Source organism: Bubalus bubalis, chromosome 15, assembly GCF_019923935.1.
Source record: "Bubalus bubalis isolate 160015118507 breed Murrah chromosome 15, NDDB_SH_1, whole genome shotgun sequence".
NCBI classification, from domain to species: Eukaryota; Metazoa; Chordata; class Mammalia; order Artiodactyla; family Bovidae; genus Bubalus; species Bubalus bubalis.
The window spans coordinates 694301-714847 of record NC_059171.1 but is presented as its reverse complement, the minus strand read 5'-3'; the positions used below and the strand labels follow the sequence as shown (position 1 = coordinate 714847).

The 20547-nt window shown below is 42.2% G+C and overlaps 1 protein-coding gene across 7 annotated transcripts in view; it reads left to right on the top strand.

The window, feature by feature from the left end:
• COL14A1 (collagen type XIV alpha 1 chain) overlaps window positions 1-20547 on the top strand; it is a 229315-nt gene that overhangs the window by 34400 nt on the left and 174368 nt on the right. The window lies entirely within an intron of this gene.

The window sequence follows — 20547 nt, the reverse complement described above, 5'->3', positions numbered from 1 at the left end:
ACATATGGGGCTTCCCTGGTGACTCAGATGGTAAAGAATCTGCCTGCAGTGCAGGAGACCCAGGTTCGATCCCTGGGCTGGGAAGATCCCTGGAGAAGGGAATGGCACCCCACTCCAGTACTCTTGCCTGGAGAATCCCATGGACAGAGGAGCCTGGCGGGCTACAGTCCACGGGGTCACAGAGAGTCGAACGTGACTGAGAGACTAGCCCTTTCACTTTATTCATGTCAGATATATAAAAAGTATAAAAATAAGAGATAAACAACTTTGTCAAGAAAGCAGGTATAAACAGCAGAGTCGGAGCTCCTTCTTTATCCCCGTATATTCCTTTTCCTCCGTTCTAACAGGCTACCAGTGTTTGAATTCAGTGTTTATTATTTCAGTATGTGTCTTTATCATTTCATTACATAAATATATGAATCCTGAAACCATATTTTAATTATGCATTTATATTTTAAATTTTGTATACATGCAATCAAAATATGTTTGCAGCTTAATTTTTTTCTCCACAGAATATTAGATTTTTTTTGAGTTATCCATGTTGACTTATATAGAGGCAATTTATTCATTTTTGTTATATAGAACTCCATTGTATAAGTATAACCCAATATATTTAACTCTTATACTCTTGATGTTCCCAATATTTTGCTATTACAAAATTGATGTAAAAATTCTTGTTTATGTCGCCTTTTTCACACGTGGTAGAATTTCTCTTGAATACACACCTAGGTCTGAAATTATTCAGTTATGTGTGCATGTCTTCCTCTTGTTCATCTTGTCTATGGTGTCTTTTTATTTTATGTTTTTATAGCTAATATTTGCTTCTTTTCCTTATTATATTTTTCTTTTACCACGTCCTGAATTGAATGCTTATCTCATTAATTTTTGATATTTCTCCTTTTCATTGTGTGGATTTTAAAACTACAGATATCCAAGTACTGCTTCAGCTGTATCACATAGACTTTGATATGTAGAATTATTTTTATGTAGCTCAGGCTACATAATTTTTGATTTCTACTAGACTTTCTATTTTGATTCAGAGGTTGTTTATAAATATTTAATTTCTAAACATATGGAGTTATTTTGAAAAGTAATGTATTTGCTATTGGTATCTAACAATTGCATTGTGGTAGGAATATTTTTAAAAAGTTTGTTCAGACTTTTTTTTAATTGTTTAAATGTGCTTTTTTTCTTTTCTTTTCTCTCTCTCTGTTTTTTCTTTTTAACCATTCCCTGTATTCTTGAGAATACATTCTCAATGTATTCTTGAGGTTTTTTTTTTTAAACTTTCCCTATATTCTTCAGAATACATCTGTGTGTTCTTGAGAAAAATTTTAATCTCTGCGTCAGAGAGATTTGTCCATTTCTCTTTGTAAATTCTGGCAATTTTGCTTTATATTAGAGGCTAGTTTCATGACAACTTGTTATATTTTCCTAGTGAATCATTCTTTTTTTAAAAACAGTTTTCTTTATCCTTAGTAATTCAATATTTTCTTATAGTGATACCAACTTATTTTGTTTAGTAGTGACATGATTTAGTAATTCTGTATACTTTAACTCTCACCCTATTTGCATCCTAAGGTTCAAGGTGAGTAAATATTTTAAAGAGTATTTAATTGGATTTTAAAAATCATCTCTTACAATCTTTGTATTTTAGTTAGTATCCATAGTCCACTTACATTTTGCATTTGCCATTTATTTTAAACATTTTATACATTTTGCTACATTTTCCCTTGTATGCCTTACTTAATTAGAATTAATCAACTTAAAGAAAAATACATTTCCCCTTTACTGAACTAGCTGATATTTAATCCTTTTATATTTTTGTATGATTATAATTAAATTTTTAGCATTCATACAGCCAAAATCTATAACTAAGAAATATATTTACCATTCCCTAACCAGTCCAAGTTTTTATAGTACTTTAATTATCTACCTTCTATAATTTACATAATTATAACAAATATGTTAATTTTGACATTTTTTGCCTTATAAAGGTATTGCATTTATAACAATCATAATTTTAATGGTCTTTATTTGTCCGGCACCCACGTTTATGAATTTCTTGGCTTGTTACTCCGTCTTGTATCTCAGGTTTTCTCTGCGTGTTCATTTTCCTTTAGAGAAGATCTGTGGTGGCAAACTTAATTTTATTCACACAAAAATGTCTTCAGCCTGCACCCAATTTTGCAGGCCTAGCTGGGTGCCAGTTTGAGAGTGGTTTCTGATCATTTAAAAGATATCTCACTGTCTTGTGGCTCTTGTTCATGACAAGTCTATTGATAGTCTAAATGTTCAGGTAATCTCTTTTCTCTACAGATGCTTTTCAGACTTTCTGTTCTTTGTCTTTGGTGTTTGGTTGTTTTATTACAGTAAGTCTAGTTGTAGATTTATTTGTGCTTCCATAATCTGGATTTAAAACTTTCACTAATTCTGGAAATTTTTCAACATTTAGTTCTTCCAATATTCTTTTTCTTAAGTATCTATTTCTTTCTCTTTTCTCTCTTTGTCTCTCTGTATTCAAATTATACTTATCATAGATAGTCTCTTTTGATAATCTATGTCTCTTAACTTTCATATATTCTACCTTTCTCATTTTGTCAATGTCATTTTGGGTAATTTCCTTTATCTTTCTAATAGAATACTAATTCTCTTCTTATCTCTTTAAAATCTGCTTTTTAGCTTGTCCTTTTTAATGAGTAAATTTTTTTTCTAGAAATTATATTTGATTCTTTAAAAATCTTGCTAGAAATTTATATGGTGATTTGTTCCATTTTAATGTTTTTTTAAAAATTATTCTGATGTCCTAAACATGTTTATTTTACATTCTGAACCAAATAATTATATCTAGAGTATTTTAGAAGAAGGCAATTGCACCCCACTACAGTACTTTGCCTGGAAAATCCCATGGACAGAGGAGCCTGGTGGGCTGCAGTCCATGGGGTCGCGAAGAGTCGGACACGACTGAGCGACTTCACTTTCACTTTTCACTTTCATGCATTGGAGAAGGAAATGGCAACCCACTACAGTGTTCTTGCCTGGAGAATCCCAGGGACAGGGGAGCCTGGTGGGCTGCCGTCTATGGGGTCGCACAGAGTCAGACACGACTGAAACGACTTAGCAGCAGCAGCAGCAGAGTATTTTAGGGATAAATGTCACTTTTCCTTTCTTTACTGGTTTCCATTCATGGTGCTTTTTTTCTTGTTTGGTGTGTCACTTGCTCATTTGTGGGGCTTCTTTGCAGCATGGTTTAGGGGCGTGCACCTCCAGAGAGGTGCTCTTGGTTGCCACCCAACTGGAACCCTTTTACGTTAATTTCTTTGGGGGCGCTCTGGGCTTGTCAGTGATCACAAGCTCTTCTGGCACTGGGTAAACCGTGTTTTTTCTTATTACCGTTTTACCCACTTGTTTTAACATCCGTTGACAGTTCTTGCCTGAGTCGGTGACTGCTGTAACGTTTCTGAAATGATGGTTTTTGTGGCCTCATTGTTTAGTCTGCGTTTATTAGGTGGTGTTCTACCATAGGGGCGATATTTCCCTTTTTCCATATTTGTTTATTTATGTGATTTTAATGAATGTTTATTGCATGTGATGAATTGTAATCCATCACTACCATGTGTTTTGATGCTCAGATTATTCCAGAACTGCTTGGTGGGAGCTGTTTCAATTTCCTATGCCCTTTTTCTCTTTCAGCCACACTGCACAGGATGTGGGGTCTTCATTCCCTGAGCAGGGACTGAACCCGTACCCCATGCTAGAAGCCTGGAGTATTAACCACTGCACCTCCCGGGAAGTCCCTTCCCTGCCCTTTTAATATCACCCCTTATTCTCTAAGCTTTTCCTACTTCCTGGCACAAACTTTGCATTCCAGGCTCCTCTTATAGATTTTCTGCCCTGCCCTGAAATCAGCTTCTTTAAGGAGTTCTGGTTTCCTGTTATGGAGAATGGTATATAGATACCAAAGTGTGGGTACTAGATGTGCTTGGGTTGTCATTGCCTCTGGGTTGTCATTGCTTCTAGGCCCTGTTTACTGAGAGTACACACACACACACACACGCACACACACACACATGCACACACACATGTGCACACACACACGCACGCACACACACATGCACATACACGCGTGCACACACACACACATACACACACACCATTGTCTATCTATCATCTCTTATTGTATCTGGTATCTATCTTATATCCACAACACAGGGTTCATTCTAGCCTTTCCCTTTCCTTATTTATAACTCCTCTTTCAAGAGTGTTGGATAACATGACTCCTAAAATCTTAAATGCATCTACTTATATGCTCAATCATAAAAACAGTTTCAGAATTGCTAATCTATACACACAGCAAAAGATTCTATTAACTAGAATTGAATATTTGCCTTTAGTGTGGGGTATATAATAAAAGGCCTGTGTTCAAAAGGGTCTTGTCTTAGTTCTTTCTGTCCCTCTTCACTGTGGTTTTCTATTCATTTTTAATACAGTTAGGTTAATCTGTGAGTACATAAAACATTAACGTACTTCCAAAAGTTTAAAAATATGCAAAAGCATAACACTCTAAAGAAGTATGACTCCCCCTGTTTCTTTCACCCAGCTTTACTCAGCCCCTTTAAATAAGCAAACTCATTAATTTCTAAATTATCTTCCTTGCATTTTTTGGAAAAAAAATTCTAAGAATTTTTTTGGGGATGTTATGTGTAAGTTCTTAGCCGAGTTGTGGCTTAGCATTCTTTGTCAGGCAGTATTTAAAGAATGGCAATCAAAGTGAAATCTGTTTTCCATCTATGGATTAGAGTTTGATCCCAGAATTTAGCTCTAGCTAGATATTTGATGTGGAGAAGGCAATGGCAACCCACTCCAGTACTCTTGCCTGGAAAATCCCATAGGCAGAGGAGCCTGGTAGGCTGCAGTCCATGGGGTTGTAAGGGTAGAAAACCACTGACTGACTTCACCTTCACTTTTCACTTTCATGCATTGGAGAAGGAAATGGCAACCCACTCCAGTGTTCTTGCCTGGAGAATCCCAGGGACAGGGGAGCCTGGTGGGCTGCCAGTCTATGGGGTCGCACAGAGTCGGACACGATTGAAGTGACTTAGCAGCAGCAGCAGCAGATACTTGATGAAAGTGAAAAGGAGAATGAAAAAGTTGGCTTAAAACTCAACATTCAGAAAACGAAGATCATGGCATCTGGTCCCATCACTTCATGGCAAGTAGATGGGGAAACAGTGTCAGACTTTATTTTGGGGGGCTCCAAAATCACTGCAGATGGTGATTGCAGCCATGAAATTAAAAGTCACTTACTCCTTAGAAGGAAAGTTATGACCAACCTAGATAGCATATTCAAAAGCAAAGACATTACTTTGCCAGCAAAGGTCTGTCTAGTCAAGGCTATGGTTTTTCCAGTGGTCATGTATGGATGTGAGAATTGGACTGTGAAGAAAGCTGAGCGCCGAAGAATTGATGCTTTTGATCTGTGGTGTTGGAGAAGACTCTTGAGAGTCCCTTGGACTGCAAGGAGATCCAACCAGTCTGTTGTAAAGGAGATCAGTCCTGGGTATTCATTGGAAGGACGGATGCTGAAGCTGAAACTCCAATACTTTGTCCACCTCATGCGAAGAGTTGACTCATTGGAAAAGCCCCTGATGCTGGGAGGGATTGGGGGCAGGAGGAGAAGGGGATGACAGAGGATGAGATGGCTGGATGGCATCACCAACTCGAAGGACATGAGTTTGAGTGAACTCCGGGAGTTGGTGATGGACAGGGAGGCCTGGTGTCCTGTGATTCACAGGGTCGCAAAGAGTCAGACACGACTGAGCGACTGAACTGAACTGCTGCTGCTGCTGCTAAGTTGCTTCAGTCGTGTCCGACTCTGTGCGACCCCATAGACGGCAGCCCACCAGGCTCCCCCGTCCCTGGGATTCTCCAGGCAAGAACACTGGAGTGGGTTGCCATTTCCTTCTCCAATGCATGAAAGTGAAAAGTGAAAGTGAAATCGCTCAGTCGTGTCCAACTCTTCGCGACCCCATGGACTGCAGCCTACCAGGCTCCTCCACCCATGGGATTTTCCAGGCAAGAGTACTGGAGTGGGTTGCCATTGCCTTCTCCCATAGACAAAAGCAGGCTTCCTCTTTTAGTTTCCATGAGGTATATGCCTGGGCAGTGAGGATTCTGAGGGCACTGGTAATTTGAGAAAGCTGTCTTAAGTAAGTTGTACACGATGGTGAGAACCCAGGCCAGAGTCAGGACTCCCAGGAGGTGGTGAGGCTGAGTGTTAATGGAGCCCACTGGAGATTTTAGAAAGGCCTTCCTCTCCCTAGCCTTAATCACATAGAACGTACGCTCATCTGTTGTTCAGTTGTTAAGTCATGTCCAACTCTTTGTGACCCCATGGGCTGGATTGTACCAGGCTCCTCTGTCTTCTACTATCTCCCCAAGTTTACTCAGATTCATGTCCACCAAGTTGGTAATGCTGTCTAACCATCTCATCCTCTGTCGTCTCCTTCTCCTCCCACCTTCAATCTTTCCTAGCATCAGGGTCTTTTCAGATGAGTCAGCTCTTCGCATCAGGTGATCAAAGTACTGGAGTTTCAGCTTCAGCATCAGTCTTCCAGTGAATATTCAGGATTGATTTCCTTTAGGATGGACTGGTTTGATCTCCTTGCAGTCCAAGGGACTCTCAAGAGTCTTCTCCAACACCACCGTTCAAAAGCATCAATTCTTTGGTGCTTAGCTTTCTTTATGGTCCAACTTTTACTTCCACACATGAGTACTGGGAAAACCATAGCTTTAACTATAGGGACTTTTGTCAGCAAAGTAATGTCTCTGCTATGACATATATATGTATATATATGACTCTCATATATGTGGTTCCTACTTCTCATAACCTCACATTTGGTCTTTTTCCCTATCTGAACCACGAATGCTCCTAATTAACATTAAATGAGTTAATATGAATAGTATTTCAAACATAGTGCTAATAGTTATTTTCTATTAATGTCAGAATATATAGTTTCCATAAATTAATACCATCAAAAACCCCCTCTTTTGTGTTAGTGATTTAACAATAAAGGTATGGAAGAGATTTGGTGGCTACCCTCCAGTGCTGAACATTGAGATAAACAGTGGGATTATGGTGATCATGGTAGGCAAGATTCTACCCCCATGAAGCAGAGTCTGGCCTGGACTCAGGGTGTGCCTGTGTACCTTCTCTTGGGGACCAGCACACACGTAGTTACGGTTGAGCGTAGCCAGAGCATGTGATTACTCTCAACGTGCATTTTCACTTACTGGAATTGCTTACTTTCTATAATACGTTTATGATTCTTGGCTTGCAGCTAAGATATCAATTTGAAAGTTTACTAGTTTTTCCAGTAACATCATGGGCCTTAAGTCTGCTAAACGTAGCACTTTGAGTTTAGCTTGACCAGGTGGAACTGGTGGAAGTTTAATGTTGGTGATGCAGGAGTCAGAAGACCAGCTAAGGCAGGGGAGGGTGGGTATGTTTCATAGGTTAATGCTGGCTGGAGTTTGGCTTTTAAAGAGAAGGGGGAAGGGATTGAGTTGACTCATAAGCTGGACTTTGGGGCTCGGTCATGGGTTGGGATCCATGCAGGTGAGGGTCTAGCAGGATGCCTGGCCCCTCGAATGCACTCCACAATGCTCCTCCTCCTCTCTGTCGTCCTCATTCTCTCCTCCCTCATTCTCCTCCTTCTCTTCCTCATCATCCTCATGTAATTGTTGCCTAGACAGTTGACCAGTGTACCAGAGACTCTAGGGTGAGCTAGAAAGGCTCTGCTCACAAGCACGAGGAGAAGTTTTGGAAGTCTCTGTCTGGCTTGTGCCCCGAGGGGGCAGATGTTCCCTTGAGAGTTTATAGCCGTGAGTCTGTACCACATGTAGATGAGGTATTCGCATTACACTCTTCACATGTTCTGGGATTCAAGAAGTTAATTTTAAACTTGCTCAAAGCTGGTATGAGTACAGTGCAAGGAAACACAGAGTCGCGTTTGAGACGCATGTCAGTTCCAGGTCTAACAATTACCGCAGATAAAGCAGTGCCCGAAAGAGTTTATATTCCAAAAGTTAGAAACACTGACGATAAACCATGAGTATGGGTCAGAAGACAGATGCGGTGGACCCAGAATCGCACGGTTTTCAGTAATGAAATGATTACAGAAACACTGTAAACAACAGTGTTATTGAAGTCATAGAAATGGTCAAGAGAAAGGTGAGAGACTATGAAGACAAGAATAAGTGAGATTCGAAAAGGGACTGAACAGAACGCGAAGCATTCTGAAAAGCGCAGATGGCGGACCGGCCACTCCCGGAATCACGTTGGTGAAACTAAACACCAACGATGAGATTTCAAAGGGGCTTCCTCAGTGGCCCAGTGGTTAAGAATCTGCCTTACAACGCAGAGAACACAGGTTTGAGCCCTGGTCTGGGATGATTCCACATGCCCCAGAGCAGCTAAGCCCGAGCGCTGCAACAGCTGAACCGGAGTGGACAATCAGAATTTTCTGTGGCACGTGGAAAAAAAGATCCTACAGGCCGCAACTAAAACCCAATACAGCTACATAAATAAATAGGTATTTTTAAAAGGTAAGGTTTAAGAGACAAAAATAGGAAGAAGCTGAAATAAAAAGATTGTTGAAGCCATTTCTAACTGTTGGAGATCTGGTTGTGGGTACTTGTCTGTTCTTCGATTCTTTGGCATATTAAATAAAGCCAGTGTTTTCAATAATTGGACTTCCCTGGTGGCTCAGCAGTAAAGAATCCGCCTTCAATGCAGGAGACCCAAGTTCCATCCTCAGGTGAGGAAGATCCCCTGGAGGAGGAAATGGCTGCCCACTCCTGCCTGGAGAATCCCATAGACAGAGGCACCTAGGGGGCTACAGTCCATGGGGTCGCAGTCGACTGAGTGGCTGACACTTTACTTCAGACAACCTTTGGCTGAGAAACCCCTCTCAGCTCCAGTGTCCTCATTAGAAAAATGATCATGCTAGCTATAACGAGCATACAGACTTGGGAAGGTTAAATGCTATCAGCTTTATAATGTACCTGGAACATAGCAGATACTGGACAAAGGTCAGCTTTTGAACCACCTTGTCCATTAATTTTTTTCTAATGTCTTCTTTTCAAGGAGAAAATATTAGCATACAGAATACATCAGAGTGTCTGACATTGTCAGTAAGTATTTGTTGAATATTTGGATCTGGCTTGTTTTACAATCAAGGAGAGAGGTTCACAGTCCATTGGAGAAGATTAAGGAAGACTGTTTTCATGAAAAGAATGTTTTTATCATAAAAAAGCAGAAAGCAGATTTCTTTCTTTTTTTTTTTTGCTTTGCTGTGAAGCATTATAATTCATGTTTTTAGGAACTCAAAAAAGCATGAAATAGAATCAGTCATTCAGAAAATAATCATTGAATACCTGCAAAGCACATTACACCTGTGCATAAAATTGTAAGGTTTCCCTGAGGGCAAGGGGCTGAGGTTCTCCTAGCAATAGTGCTCCTGTTTTCCCCAAGTTCCCTTATGCCCAACCAGTCTTTTTTTTCAGATTTATTTTTAATTCAACCACTCTTGACATTTTAAAAGGATTTTTGATACCTTTTCTGTTGTCTTCCAGCAAATTTTATTGTTCTTCACCTGTGAATTGTCCAGTGGTAAAATATATATTATATATATATATATATGCATGCTGGGAAGACTCTTGAGAGTCCCTTGGACTGCAAGGAGATCCAAGCAGTCCATCCTAAAGTGAATCCATCCTGAATATTCACTGGAAGGACTGAAGCCGAAGCTTCAATACTTTGTGCACCTGATGTGAAGAGCCAACTCACTGGAAAAGACCCTGATGCTGGGACGGATTGAAGGTGGGAGGAAAAAGGGACGACAGAGGATGAGATGGTTGGGTGGCATCACCGACGAAGAGTCGGACGCGACTTAGCAACTGAACAACAGCAATATACTTTGTAGCTCTTCCTTAAATACACCAGGTTTTCAAATGTCCTCATTTATAAAAGAGCTTGTAGTACATCTTGTGTTAGCTCAGATATTTGACAGCTGTGAGCACTGTTAGAGACTTTGGCAGAGGCTTATCCCGTAGCAGTGCTTGGGCTTGTCTGACTGATACCTTCCTTCTTGTCTGAGAATTTTCTATTAAATATCTCGTTTCTATACCTGCAGGGCTGATGTGTCAAATAAAGCAGGTGTTTCAGCCTGAGACATTGTGAAATGTCAGGGTCTGTTTGTTATTGGCGAATTGGAATAACAGGGGTGAATGATTTATTGCATGTTCTCAGAAAATCACCTTGAACAACTAAAGTAAACATAAAGCCAAATCACATGATATTATATACAGAGCTGAAAATGCATGTGAATGTAATACACCAGTTCCTGAATAGGTTTTGTGTTTAAACAGAGGTGATCAGACAAAATAGCCTCTCTCGGGTCAGCATTAAAATTCGAAAGTCAGGAAATAACCAGATCAGTTTTCGTACAAATAAAATTTGAGAACCGATTTTATCTAAAAGTATTTTAAAAGGATCATATATACTTTTGAAGGAAATAAAACCTGTTTTAGGTATCTTGTAGGGAGAGCTTGGAGAGGTTAGATAGGAAGAAATGGCAGAGGGTGCAGAGGATAGTAGTCAGTCAGAGGTCTCAGAGACGAGAATAATATTGCGGAAAGAAGACTCATTGTATTGGGATGAGGTGAGAAACCAGTATTGACAGGTTGAGCGGAGCTGACACGTGGAGAGCCCCGTGAACAGTTCAGGCTTAATTTGGTAGATAGGGAAGGAAAGAAATTAACTTAAAATTTGGAGTTGGAGGGTAACTTTGAGATCCATGTAGTTCAACCCATTGAGAGGACAGGGAAGGCTCTCCAGCCATGCGGTTGAGGGTTGACCAGCATCCACGTCACAGACAGAGCTCTCCCTGTTTCAGAAAGCTCCTTCGTGGGCTTCGCTGGCGGCTCAGTGGTAAAGAATCCGCCTGTCAGTGCAGGAGGTACGGGTTCGATCCCTGAGCCAGGAAGATCCCACATGCCTTGGAGGAGCTAAGCCCCTGCACCGCAGCTCCTGGGTCTGTGCCCCGGAGCCCGCGAGCCGCAGCTCCTGAAACCGGGCACCTCCAGCCCTTGCTCGGCAATGAGAAGCCCCCCCGCGACGAGAAGCCCTGCACCGCAGCTGGAGCCCCGCTCACCGCAACTAGAGAACGGCCTGAGCAGCAGGAAGACCCGGCCACAAATAAAATTTTTAAAAAGGGAAAGTTCTTTCATGAGTTGGAATCTGTCTTCTTGTGGGCATTTAGGACACTCTTAGCCCCCGTCTGTATGGCAGCCCTTCAGATATTTGAAGACAGCCCCTTCCAGTTTGTGAACAGAGGAGAGATGTGATGAATGTGGTATTTACAGGATTGTCAGTTACTGTAAAGATGCAGAGATCTGAGTGACAGCTGAAATGTTCGCCTGCTGTGGGTCGGGGATGGGGCTTCACACGCCTGCAAACCGTCGTGGCGTGGTTCTCCCCGGGTTGCACACAGGACAAGCAAGCATGGCCGTGACCTCGAGCTGTCTCTGCAGGCACAGCCGAGCCATCTTCCCCTCCCTCCTCCCATCCTTTCTTCCCTCCTTTCTCTCCTCCTTCCCTTCCTCTCTCCCTCCCTCTGTCCCTCTTTCCCCACCCCTCCTCCCTGTTATTTCATTCTTCCTTTGTTTCAAATACTTTTCTTCTGTCATAGTAGTTAAGTAGCACAACAGCTAAATCTCTCAGGCTTTGGAGTCAGTCTTAGATTGAATTCCAGCTTTTTCGTCTGCTCCGCATGTGATGAAAGGCAAGTTATTTAACCTTTCTAGTTACTTAACCTTTCGTTTTCAATGCGGTGAAAAGAAACACCTGTCTTGTAGGATTAATATCAGGCTTAAATGGAAGAGACATATGCAAATCACCTGAGGAAAGCAGTCACTCAATGGAAGAGCTTTTATTGGAAAAAAAAGGAAGCCGTGAAAAGCGTCTGCTGCAATCAGCCAGTCAGTCAATAACTACGTGTTAGGGCTCTCCAGAGCAGCAGGGCCAGCGGAATGTGTCTAAACACAGAGAATGATTTATCATGAGGAATTGGTTTGCATGCTTGTGGAATCTGAGGAGTCCTGAGATCTGCGGTCAGCAAGCTGGAGGCCCAGGAGAGCTGGCGGTGTTGGTTCCCATCTGAGACCTTGCAGGCTCGAGACCCAAGAAAGGCTCGTGTAAGTTTTGAGCCTGATGTTCCAATCAAGGCAGTTAGAAGAGGCTCCTTTCCGTTCTATTCAGCTCTCTAATCAATCGCACAAGGACCAACCTTTGGGAAGGCAATCCGCTTTACTTGGTCTGTGGATTCAAACGTTCATCTCATGCAGAAACACCCTCCCTAACAATCTCCGAATAATATTTGATCCCATATCTGGGCACCCCATGGACCAGTCAAGTTGACACATAAAATTAACCATCACACGTGTGTATTTCTAGGAAATAAGAAGTTCTGCAAAGAGAAATAAAACAGAATAAGGGAAGAGGGTGATGGGGAGTGCTATTTTAGATAGGGGAGTCGTCTGTCTCAGGTGCTTTGAAAGGTGTGTCTCCAGTAAGACTGGGCTAAATGAGCACGTAGCTCACTCTGATTAATGTCAACTCTGAATGCAATTGAAATGAACCCTTGTTCCTCTTCCAGTAGATGGACAACTTATAACATTAATATGACAGGTAACTACTGACCACTCGGGTTGCATTATATGAGGATATCTTCCATGGTGCTGGTAGCCTACTATGATGGAAGAGGCAACCAAACTGACTATACCCGGGGTCTAGTCCTGGCTTTTCCATTGTAACCACTTCTCTCTCTGAACTTCAGTTTCATTTTCTGAAAATTAAACACCTTCATGGCTCCCCACTAGAATGTTATGAGAATCAGAATATGCCAATGTACTGAAAAACTCTCTCTGAGCCACTGAGCTCTTAGCAAATGTGAAATGCTGTTCAGTTCAGTTGCTCAGTCATGTCCAACTCTTTGCAGCCCCATGGAGTGCAGCACGCCAGGCTTCCCTGTCCATCACCAACTCCCAGAGCTTACTCAAGCTCACGTCCATCGAGTCGGTGATGCCATCCACTCTGTCGTCCCCTTCTCCTCCCGCCTTCAATCTTTCCCAGCATTAGCTGACTCATTTTCCAATGAGTCAGCTCTTCCCATCAGGTGGCCAAAGTATTGGAGTTTCAGCTTCAACATCAGTCCTTCCAATGAACACCCAGGACTGATTTCCTTTAAGGTGGACTGGTTGGATCTCCTTGCAGTCCAAGGGACTCTCAAGAGTCTTCTCCAACACCGCAGTTCAAAAGCATCAATTCTTTGACGCTCAGCCTTCTTCACAGTCCAACTCTCACATCCATACATGACCACAGGAAAAACCATAGCCTTGACTAGAAGGACCTTTTTTGACAAAGTAATGTCTCTGCTTTTAATATGCTGTCTAGGTTGGTCATAACTTTCCTTCCAAGGAGTAAGTGTCTTTTAATTTCATGGCTGCAATCACCATCTGCAGTGATTTTGGAGCCCAGAAAAATAAAGTCTGACACTATTTCCCTATCTATTTGCCATGAAGTGATGGGACCAGATGCCATGATCTTCGTTTTCTGAATGTTGAGCTTTAAGCCAACTTTTTCACTCTCCACTTTCACTTTCATCAAGAGGCTTTTTAGTTCCTCTTCACTTTCTGCCATAAGGGTGGTGTCATCTGCTCATCTGAGGTTATTGATATTTCTCCCTGCAGTCTTGATTCCAGCTTGTGCTTCATCCAGCCCAGTGTTTCTCATGATGTACTCTGCTGCTGCTGCTGCTAAGTCGCTTCAGTTGTGTCCGACTCTGTGCGACCCCATAGGCAGCAGCCCACCAGGCTCCCCCGTCCCTGGGATTCTTCAGGCAAGAACACTGGAGTGGGTTGCCATTTCCTTCTCCAATGCATGAAAGTGAAAAGGGAAAGTGAAGTCGCTCAGTCGTGTCCGACTCTTAGCGACCCCACGGACTGCAGCCCACCAGGCTCCTCTGTCCATGGGATTTTCCAGGCAAGAGTACTGGAGTGGGGTGCCATCGCCTTCTCTGCATATAAGTTAAATAAGCAGGGTGACAATATACAGCCTTAACATACTCCTTTCCCAATTTGGAACCAGTCTGTTGTTCCATGTCTAGTTCTAACTGTTGACCTGAATACAGGTTTCTCAGGAGTCAGGTCAGGTGGTCTGGTATTCCCATCTCTTTCAGAATTTTCCACAGTTTATTGTGATCCACACAGTCAAAGGCTTTTGCATAGTCAATAAAGCAGAAATAGATGTTTTTCTGGAACTCTCTTGCTTTTTCAATGATCCAATGGATGTTGGCTATTTGATCTCTGGTTCCTCTGCCTTTACTAAATCCAGCTTGAACATCTGGAAGTTCATGGTTCACGTGTTGCTGAAGCCTAGCTTGGAGAATTTTGAGCATGACTTTACTAGCGTGTGAGATGAGTGCAGTTGTGTGGTAGTTTGAACATTCTTTGGCCTTGACTTTCTTTGGGATTGGAATGAAAACTGACCTTTTCCAGTCCTGTGGCCACTGCTGAGTTTTGCAAATTCACTGGCATATTGAGTGCAGCACTTTCACAGCATCATCTTTTAGGATTTGAAATAGCTCAACTGGAATTCCATCACCTCTACTAGCTTTGTTCATAGTGATGCTTCCTGAGGCCCACTTGACTTCACATTCCAGGATGTCTGGCTCTAGGTGAGTGATCACACCATCATGATTATCTGGGTCATGAAGATCTTTTTTGTGTAGTTCTTCTGTGTATTCTTGCCACCTTTTCTTAATATCTTCTGCTTCTGTTAGGTCCATACCATTTCTTTCCTTTATCGAGCCCATCTTTGTGTGAAATCTTCCCTTGGTATCTCTAATTCTGTTGAAGAGATCCCTAGTCTTTCCCATTCTATTGTTTTCCTCTGTTTCTTTGCATTGATCACTGAGGAAGGCTTTCTTATCTCTCCTTGCTATTCTTTGGAACTCTGCATTCAGATGCTTATATCTTTCCTTTTCTCCTTTACTTTTCACTTCTCTTCTTTTCACAGCTCTTTGTAAGGCCTCCTTCCTCAGACAGCAATTTTTCCTTTTTGCATTTCTTTTTCTTGGGGATGGTCTTGATCCCTGACTCCTGTACAATGTCACGAACATCCATCCATAGTTCATCAGGCACTCTATCTATCAGATCTGGTCCCTTAAATCTATTTGTCACTTCCACTTTATAATTGTAAGGGATTTAGGTCATACCTGAATGGTCTAGTGGTTTTTTCCTACTTTCTTCAATTTAAGTTTGAATTTGGCAATAAGGAGTTTATGATCTGAGTCACAGTCAGCTCCCGGTCTTGATTTTGCTGACCATGTAGAGCTTCTCCATCTTTGGCTGCAAAGAATATAATCAATCTGATTTCGGTGTTGACCATCTGGTGATAATCCATGTGTAGAGTCTTCTCTTATGTTGTTGGAAGAGGGTGTTTGCTATGACCAGTGTGTTCTCTTGGCAAAACTCTGTTAAAATGCTATTAACTCTTAAAAAAAAAAAAAGAAAAAACTAACTTCAAGTCAGTCTTGGAAGCAACTCTTGATTTGGAAACTTGAGTTCAACCTTACTGGAGATTTATGTGAAAAATTACTCTGTGACCACAGTTTCGCTTCAGATGTCTTGGTTAATGAATGGCTCAGCCAGATGTTTTACTAGCGGCATCAAGAAAAGCGACTGAGAGGCACTAAATGGAGCAGACCAGTCGTGGTGAAAACGATCATGAGATTTTCTGAGTGCATACTATGATAATGTGAATAAAAATAGCTCCTGCTCCCCTTTCATTTAGCTTTACCTCTGGCATCGGAAAATATTAATATCAAGGAAGACAAGCAAGCATGATACAATCACCCTGATCCCGAAATAACCACAGTCTGGTTTTCCAGTGTGGTAGTTCATCAGAGCAAGAGGAAAGACCACATTTAACTGAGCCATCATGGTCTATTTTTCTAGGGCTCTACTGTATGTTTGAATTATGTGAACAGAGGAATTCATTTTAACAAGACCATTCGGCGTGGCTTACATTTATTAGTGTGCTATATGCCAAGACGTCAGCCAGACAAACGCCATAAAAATATATGGCACAAATCCCTCACTTCTTAAAGAGTTCAGTGTAGTCAGAGACAGAGAAATGGAAACAAATTACAATAGCCTGGCGTTCTGAGTACAACAAACCGTGTGTACTAATGCAGAGGCCATCAGGAGGAGCAGGTAATGGACCCATCTGAGGGCTGCTGCAAGAGCTTCTCGAAGCGGATGAAGTGTAACCTGGGCTTTGGAGGATGAATAGGACTTTACCTGGCAGGAAAAAGCTGCTTCCGTTAATTCTCCCCTTTCTATTTTGAAGAGTTGGTGAATACCCTTCTCCATAAAAACGTTGTAAATATTTCTATATTAGTCATAACTGGATCTTTAATTTTATGTCATTAGAGCAAAAGGAACACTCTAAAAAGAAATGTTTAAATTTGGTAATTTCATACCATTCTAACTAAAGTGACACTCCCCTCCCCCCGAATTCCACTACTCTTTGTATCATTCTGCTTATTTCTATAGATCAGATCAGATCAGTCGCTCAGTCGTGTCCGACTCTTTGCGACCCCATGAATCGCAGCACGCCAGGCCTCCCTGTCCATCACCAACTCCCGGAGTTCACTGAGACTCACGTCCATCGAGTCAGTGATGCCATCCAGCCATCTCATCCTCTGTCGTCCCCTTCTCCTCTTGCCGCCAACCCCTCCCAGCATCAGAGTCTTTTCCAATGAGTCAACTCTTCGCATGAGGTGGCCAAAGTACTGGAGTTTCAGCTTTAGCATCAGTCCTTCCAAAGAAATATAAACCTCTTTTAAAAATATGAAATTATTTTGTTCTGTTAGTCTGTTTTCTCTAACCAAGAACTTAAACTGCTGGAAGGTAGGAATTTAATTGTATTCCTGGTTGCTCAGAATAGGGCTTGGGATATAGTAAAATTTGGGGCTTTCCTGGTGGCTCAGAGGTTAAAGCGTCTGCCTGGAATGCGGGAGACCGGGGTTTGATCCCTGGGTCAGGAAGATCCCCTGGAGAAGGAAATGGCAATCCACTCCAGTACTCTTGCCTGGAGAATCCCATGGAGGGAGGAGCCTGGTAGGCTACAGTCTATGGGGTCACAAAGAGTCGGACACGACTGAGCAACTTCCCTCACTCACTCACTCATAGTAAATTTTAAATAAATAAATGTATTTCATAGGGAAATTAGTTAATATGAAATTAATATACATAGGTTTTGTGTAGACTGATTTAATACTAATTCAAACTCCCTGGATTAACTGGTATTCTCAACATAAAATTTTCTTGTGATGTCAGTAACACAGTAAAATCGGTGTACAATTACTGTGAAAGGGACACTTTTTATGCGGGCCTCTTAAGTGCTCATTGGAAAAGACTGATGCTGGGAGGGACTGGGGGCAGGAGGAGAAGGGGACGACAGAGGATGAGATGGCTGGATGGCATCACCGACTCGATGGACGTGAGTCTGAGTGAACTCCGGGAGCTGGTGATGGACAGGGAGGCCTGGCGTGCTGCGATTCATGGGGTCGCAAAGAGTCGGACACGACTGAGCGACTGAACTGAACTAAGTGCTACGTGCATTCATTTGGGAGAGGAGAAAGTTCTGGACAGTGACGCGTGCAAGCGGCACATGCTAGCTGTGGCCGCAGCAGGGGCGAGTGGTAGGGGACACAGATTCGCGTTGGAGACTGTCCCCTGCTTTCTAAGCTGATGCGATAGGTACACTGCTGAAGTCCGTGTGGTGGTGGTGGTGGTTTAGTAGCCAAGTTGTGTCCAACTCTTGGGACTCCATGGACCACAGCCCGCCTGCCTCCTCTGTCCCTGGGATTCTCCAGGCAAGGGTATTGGAGGGGGTTGCTATTTCCTCCTCCAGGGATCTTCCCAACCCAGGGATTGAACCTGGGTCTCCTGTGTTGCAGGCAGATTCTTTACCATTTGAACCACTGGGATTCATGTCTTACCTGGGTTCAGATCAAAGCTTTGCCTCTGCCCTGGGTGGTACTCTGGGCAAATCACACAGCCCATGTATTTCATACTTTCCAGCTGCAAATGGGACTGATAATAATGACGCATGTCTTATAGAGCTCTTGTGGGGACTGAGCAGGTGAGCATCGAGGGCTCACGATGGCCATGACTTCCAGATACAGAATTGTTTGTTAGTTTCTTCCCGCCTCATCAGGCACCTCCGCAGGTGTTGAACATAATGGGAATTATTTCTTCTGAGTCAAACGGTGACATTCAAGGTATTGTTTTTATTTGTGATATGGCCCTTGAAGCTCAGTCAGTAAAGAATCTGCCTGCAATGCAAGAGACCCAGGTTCGATTCCTGAGTCAGGAAGATCCCCTGGAGGCGGGCATGGCAACCCACTCCAGTATTCTTGCCTGGAGAATCCCATGGACAGAGGAGTCTGGCCAGCTACAGTCCATGGGGTCGAAAGAGTCAGACATGATTTAGTGACTAGACCACCAAGCACCGCCACCAGCCCATACATTGGGTGCTTTCCTTCAGTTGTGATCAGCTGTCTACCTTTTTTTTGGTACTGTCTGTATTTTCAGAATTGCATTGTAGATAAAGTTTACATTAAGCCAAGAACTGAATTAAAATACAGTTCAAGTTCATTTCCTCTGCTCCTTTGCTTTAATTTTAAATACAATATTGAAGGTAAGAAGAATTTATTTTTATTTAAAATAATAAATTGAACTAATTTCAGTTTGGGGCCATCGTGAATGAAATTGCTGTGAGCATCCGTGCACAGTTTCTTGTGTGTTTGTTAGTTTTCACTGCTCTGGAATAAGTATCCTTGGGTGTAATTGCTGGGTTGTATGGTAATTTCACGTACTTGTTTCTGTCTTTATTCCTGGCTGCTCTGGGTTGCTCTTGCTCTGCGTGGCTTTCTCTAGCTGCAGGGAGCAGGGTCTCCTCTCGTGGTCCACAGGCCTCCCTTTGCAGGGGCTCCTTTGGTTGCCAAGCACAGATCTCGGGCAGCTGGCTTCAGCAGCTCTGGCACACGAGCTTAGCTGCCCTACAGTGTGTGGAATGGAGAAGGCAATAGCACCCCACTCCAGTACTCTTGCCTGGAGAATACCATGGACGCAGGAGCCTGGTGGGCTGCAGTCCATGGGGTCGCTGAGGGTCGGACACGACTGGGCGGCTTCACTTTCCCTTTTCACTTTCATGCATTGGAGAAGGAAATGGCAACCCACTCCAGTGTTCTTGCCTGGAGAATCCCAGGGACGGGGGAGCCTGGTGTGCTGCCGTCTATGGGGTCGCACAGAGTCGGACACGACTGAAGCGACTTAGCAGCAGCAGTAGCAGCAGCGTGTGGAATCTTCCCAGACCAGGAATCGAACCCGTGTCTCCTGTAATGGCAGGCATCCTCTTAACCACCGGACCAACAGGGAATTTCTAGGTATACTTTTAAAAGAAACTGCCAAACTGTTTTCTGCGTGGTTATACCATTTCATAGTCCCGTGAGCAATGTGTGAGTGGTGCCATTTCTCTACCCACTTGCCAGCATTCGTTGTTATCACTGTGTTTTATTTTAGCCGTTTGGATAGGTGTGTATAGTGAAATTTCATTGTGATTTTAATTCGTATTTACCTGATAGTTAATGATGTTGAACATATTTTCATGTGCTTATTTGCCATCTGAACAAGGTATACAAATGGCATATCTTTGATGAAATATTTGTTCAGATTTTACCCATTTGCTAATTGGATTGTTTGGTTTTATTTGCTAGTGAGTTTTGAGGTTTCTTTATATAGTCTAGATACTAATCCTTTGTTGAATGTGTGGTTTACAAATATTTCTCCTAGCCTATAGCTTGTCTGTTCATCTTCACATGAGCTTTCACACAGCAAAAGTATTTTATATTGATGGAGTCCAGTTGATCAAATTTTCTTTTTATGTGTTTGTATTTTTGGTATTAATGCTAAGAACTCCTCTTTGAGCCATACATTCCAATGACTTTGTCCTAATTTTTTACTTAAAGCTTTATGATTTCACTTTTTTACCTCTAAATTGATGATCTGCTTTGAATTAATTTTGGTATAAAGCATACAGTTTAGGTCAAGTTTTCTTTTTCTTTCTTTTGCATGCATATTAATTGTTCCAACACCATCTGTTGAAGTACTTTTGAACATTGGTATAAAAATCACTATATGATTTTTAAATCACATTTAGATTTAAAATCATATTGTTCAGCATATTTGTATGGGTCTGTTTTTGGCTTTTCTCTTTTTCGCTTATGTATGTGTCTATCTCTCTGAAATACCCACTAGTTAAATATAGCAAGCAGTCTTAATGTCTGGTAAAATGATTCTTTCCACATAATTCTTCATCAAGATTGTCTTAACTATTCTAGGGTCTGTGCCTTC